Source organism: Lathyrus oleraceus, chromosome 1, assembly GCF_024323335.1.
Source record: "Lathyrus oleraceus cultivar Zhongwan6 chromosome 1, CAAS_Psat_ZW6_1.0, whole genome shotgun sequence".
Taxonomy (NCBI): Eukaryota; Viridiplantae; Streptophyta; class Magnoliopsida; order Fabales; family Fabaceae; genus Lathyrus; species Lathyrus oleraceus.
This window is the reverse complement of record NC_066579.1, coordinates 49,597,019-49,602,873: the sequence shown is the minus strand read 5'-3', so window position 1 is coordinate 49,602,873 and position 5,855 is coordinate 49,597,019. Positions and strand designations below refer to the sequence as shown.

The 5,855-nt window shown below is 35.0% G+C and overlaps 1 pseudogene; it reads left to right on the top strand.

Moving 5' to 3' along the window:
* The first annotated feature begins 200 nt into the window (after nt 1-200).
* LOC127090961 (polygalacturonase-like) lies at nt 201-5,569 on the top strand (annotated as a pseudogene).
* The last annotated feature ends 286 nt before the right edge of the window (nt 5,570-5,855 follow it).

Genomic DNA, 5,855 nt, shown 5'->3' with positions numbered 1-5,855 from the left:
ATTTGTGAATCCCGTCATGTAGATGACGACGTCAATGTCATAGTGCCCGTCTTAAAGCAACAAGAGAGATTGTAATTCAGTATGATAACAACAGTAACAAGAACGTCAGTAATAGATCAGTTTCACAGTTGATAATACGGTTAGCGGGCCCAGTCCTTAATGCATCTGATAAGGTTGTATTGTATCAATACATTGCTACCATGATAAAGAATGGTCACGAGGTCCCGTTGCCTATGACTAGTTTAGTGGTGAGCATTGTAGATGTTACGATGGTGACCCGTAGTGGTCGAGTTTTTGGATCGGTGTTCCCGGAAAGTAAGAAGAAACAATTGTTGGTAAGAAGGTGGAGTTACCTAATGTAGATCCGGTTGGTTGTTCAAAGGATAAGTCTGGTGAATCCAACAATTTGAAAGCCAATGATGATGATGAGGCACTACGACTGATTAAGAGGTGTGAATTTAATATGGTTGAGCAGCTGCTCCAAACCCCCTCAAAGATTTTTGTGTTGTCTCTGCTTTTGAATTCTGAAGCGCACAGAGAAGCACTCTAGAGAGTTCTTGAACAAGCATATATGGAGAAGGATGTTACTATGGATCAATTTGATCACATTGTGGCTAACATCACTTCATGCAATAATCTAAGCTTTTGCGACGAAGAACTCCCTGAGGAGGGAAGAAATCACAATCTGGCTTCGCATATTTCAATGAATTGCAAGGAAGATGCTTTGTCAAACGTGCTCGTTGACACCAGTTCGTCACTCAATGTGCTTCCGAAGTCAACATTGTCAAAGTTATCTTATCAAGGAGCTCCCATGAGGTACAATGGAGTAATTGTCAAAGCCTTTGATGGCTCACGCAAAACAGTTATTGGAGAAGTGGACCTTCCAGTCAAGATAGGTCCGCGTGATTTTCAGATTACTTTTCAGGTAATGGATATTCACCCGGCCTACAGCTATTAGGAAGGCCATGGATTCACGAGGCAGGGGCTGTTACTTCCACTCTGCATCAGAAACTCAAATTTGTGAAGAATGACAAGCTGGTAATTGTGGGTGGAGAAAAGGCATTGTTGGTTAGCCATCTGTCATCTTTCTCGTATGTTGAAGCTTAGGATGAGGTTGGAACTTTGTTCTAAGACTTATCCATTACTGTTGAGAAGAGAGTTGGGGCACCTATGTCCTCTCTGAAAGATGCACAGAAGATTGTTGAAGAAGGTGTTGTTGATTCATAGGGGCGCGGGGTAGAGGTCGCCGACAACAAAGGAAGAACTGGTTTGGGGTTCCAGAAGGGCTCGTTGGCCGTTAGATCTGAAGATATGCAACTTAGCTTCCGTAGCGGAGGGTTCATTCATGGCAATGAACAACACTTAGCTGTTGCGGTAGAGGATAATGAAGAGGAAGACTGCACCAACTTTGTGGCGCATGGAAAGACGTGTAACAATTGAACTGTCGTTGATATTCCTATTATTTTGCACCGATATAAGTAATTACTTTTATATTTTGAAAATCCTTCTTTTATGCCTAAGGGAGAGTAAACATTGTTGGGCGTTTTAAATTGATCATCAATAAAATTAATTCTATTCATCCACATCTTTGATGTATATTTTTACTTTTTTCCTTTATTCTGAAAATGGTAATCACAAAAAACACAATTAAACAATATAATTATCCATCTGCATAATATTTGGTCACCAATTCACTTCTCTAAAATCAAAATATCAAATTATTATGCAGGTCGGTTCCTAACCCCATTGAATACAATGATCATTCTCCTTCTCCAAATTTTGAGTTCCCTGTGTTTGAAGCCGAGGAGGAAAGTGATATAGAAGTGAGTGAGGAATTGTCTCGTCTTCTTGAGCAAGATGAAAAGATTATTCAACCATTTGAAGAACAGATTGAGCTAGTCAACTTGGGTTCCGAAGATGATGTAAAGGAAGTCAAGATTGGGTCTCGACTGTGTCCAGATGCTAAGAAGGGGTTGATTGATCTTCTTCGAGAGTATTCAGATGTGTTTGCTTGGTCCTATCAAGACATTCCTGGGTTGGATTCTGAGATTGTGGAGCATAGATTTTCGTTGAAGCCAGAATGCCCTCCAGTCAAGCAGAAGTTGAGAAGAACGCATCCTGATATGGCTGTGAAGATCAAAGAGGAAGTGCAGAAGCAGATTGATGTCAGTTTCCTTGTGATCGCTGAGTATCCGCAATGGGTAGCCAACATTGTGCCTGTGCCAAAGAAAGATGTAAAAGTCCGCATGTGTGTCGATTATAGAGATTTGAATAAAGCCAATCTGAAAGATGATTTCCCTCTGCAACACATTGATATGTTGGTAGACAATACTGCTAAATTCAAAGTCTCCTCGTTTATGGAAGGACTTTTGGGATATAACCAGATCAAGATGGAACCCGAGGATATGGAGAATACCATATTCATTACACCCTGGGAACATTCTGTTATAGAGTGTTCATGGCATCACTACGACAAATAGGTAATCATCATTATTTCATAATCTTACCACATGTTTGTTTAAAATTATTTCAAAAAGATAAATATTTTGTTCATTTGTTGTATGGTGTAAAATCCATAGAAAATAAAGATAAGCAAGGTTTCATTCAATAACATTCATGGAACTGCAAAAGCAAAAGAGGGAGTGGTTCTTAAATGCAGTAGTGGGGTACCGTGCGAGGGAGTGGTTCTCAAATTTAATGGAAAACCAACAAACGTTGTATGTTCTAATGTCAACCATATAATTAAAGTAAATGCTCTTTTTTGTGAAGCTTATGGACCACCTCCAAATCATTCGGGTCCTTTAAATCCGGTTGATCAATATTTTGTAGTTTTTAATTTCAAGAGTACTAGACAAATAATCCCTATAATGCCGATGATGTTTATCATTAGTAGTTTAGTCCTTTGGATAGAAATAAATCGACATATGTATTAGAAGTATTGTCATATATATGTCACCCTTCTTCTATTAAAATTAAATTATTATTTATTATTGAAGGAGATCATATTTTTTATTGTTAAATTTCATTTCAACCAAGGATGTCAGCCAAGGCTTAGTATTCTTATGCAATCAACTTTTTTTAATAGTACAAAAAATCTTGACTAAAACTTAAGAAGACAAATAAAACAAAAAGGAAAACAACAAATCAGCTAGAAGAAAAAAAAACAAAAGTCAACGCAGATTAACTGTCTGAACAATCTTGAATCGATGAACACATCAGAACTTCAGAGAGAGAAAGCTGAAAGAAGAAAGACGGGACTAGTTGCATAAAACACAAAGCAAAGGACAACAACTATCCACCCTACATGTAATACCCCTTACTACTTTAGGGATTACCGACTGACAACAACTATCCACCCTACATGTAATACCCCTTTCGAGGAAAATTTCTAAGAAGATCACCCTTCTAAATACTACTCCAAGTCAAACACACTTAACTATGGAATTCTTATTTGTTAGTCTACCTAAGAGAAGATGCATCTTATTGGTATATGTAGTAGCAATCAACTGTTAAAAGCATTCCTTCAACCATGTAGTCACAAACATACAAAACCTTAATATCCTCCCATTCCAGTGTAAGTTAGGACGACCACTCCCCAGCCTCTTAGGCCTCGGATATTACAACCACTTTCATTCCCTCTTCGGCCTCAGGTGTTACACAACACACTATTAAATTCCTATCCATTTTACATGGTCATAGTCCTAGTAAACCACAGAAAAAATAAAACATGGAGTATGGGCACTAACCCACTTCTGAGTCAAGCGTACACTTGAAGACATCTACCGAGTAATTTTGAAGCTTTTCAGATAAAAAAATATATTAGTTTTTCATTTTTCAAATAGCTCATACCATAAAATCTTTGCCGTAAGTTATTTTATTGACAAATCATCGTCTAACCTGCCACATCAATTAAAATTTGATGTGACACTCTTCAAAATGTAACCATCTAAAACTTTTAATATAAATTTCACTATAATGTGTAACCATCCATCCATAAAATATAAAAAAAAAACACATTTATATATTTCACTATACTATAAATAACTCTGTTTAATGAAAAAATAATAATTCATATTTAACCGTTTTAAAACTCTAATACAATAAATCTTATGAGAATCCTTAAAATAAAATGGTCATATGATGTTTGTAAGTTTAATTATAACTTTTAAACTGACGTACTAATGCTTCAAATTTGTTTCTAAAATATAATTTTTAATTATATCAACAATTACATATTACAAAATTCTATTCAAAATAGAAAATTAGACAATAATTTTTTTAGCTACTATATATAATCCTTAACATATAGATTTTCTACTATATATTAAAAAACTGCATTTAAATATTCCACTAGAATTGTAAATAATTTTGTTAATGAAATAATAATAATTTATATTTAACCGTTTTATAACTATAGTACAAAAAATATTATGACAAGGCTCCAATTGAGGTTCAAGTTGATGGCATATTTCAAGCACCTTCAGACATAAATAGTATGCCAAAAAGTGATCAATGGATCAGGTTTGGAACTATGGACCATTTAACCATATCAGGAAATGGAGTTTTTGATGGTCAAGGCGCAGCTACTTGGAAACAATCTTCAGCTGCTTGGAGCAAAAATCATAATGTTAACCAAAAAGTTTCCCAGGTAATTATTAATCATTAAATCAAATCATTATAACACTTGTTTAATAATCATTTCATAATTGATTTTATTGGTTGAATTTCAACAGAAATTGGGTTTTTATTTTGTTAACAACTCCGTCGTCACTGGAATTACATCTAAGGACAGCAAAAATTTCCATTTTATGATTTACGGCTGCGAAAATATCACATTGGATGCTGTCAAAATTAGTGCTCCTGCTGACAGTACAAACACCGATGGAGTTCATTTGGGAAAATCAACTGATGTTAAAATTCTTAATATCGACATTGCTACTGGAGATGATTGTGTTTCATTGGGTGATGGTAGTAGAAAAGTACTAGTACAAAATGTGAAATGTGGACCTGGTCATGGTATTAGTGTTCGAAACCTTGGAAGGTTTACAAAAGAAGATAACGTAGAAGGTCTTATAGTTAAGAATTGTACTATATCAGATACTGATAATGGTTTGATGATTAAAACTTGGCCAACTGGACCAGGAACAATTACTATTACTGATATGAATTTTGAAGATGTTACCATGGTTAGTGTCAGGAACCCTATCATCATTGACCAAGAGTATTGTCCATGGAACACGTGCAACAAAAAGGTAATCATCACTATAAATTTTGAAGATGGTTAATTATGTAGGTATAGTTTAAATGACTTATATTTTCTTGCATGGTGTAGATTCCATCAAAAATAAAGATAAGCAAGGTTTCATTCAAGAACATTCATGGAACTACAAAAGCAGATGAGGGAGTGGTTCTAATATGAAGTAGTGGTGTACCGTGCGATGGTGTGGAGTTGAGTAATATTGATCTCAAATTTAATGGAAAACCAGCAAAATTTGTATGTTCTAATGTCAAACCTATAATTAAAGGAAATCCTCCTATTTGTGAACCTTATAAACCACTTCCCTCCTGATCTTCCAAATCCTCGGGGTCCTCTAAACTCGACGAATCCGATTGATCAATTTTTTGTACTTTTTAATTTCAAGAGTACTAGACAACCATCCCTATAATGCAGAGGGTGTTGATTATTAGTAGTTTAGTCTTTTAGAAATAAATAACTCGACTTATGTATTAGAAATACTGTCATGTATATGTCACCCTTCTTTTAATAAAATTAAATTATTATTTTTTATGGAAAATTTTATATTAATTATAGTTATATTGTATGCATTTTTAAGATATAACCATGGTTTGTGTCA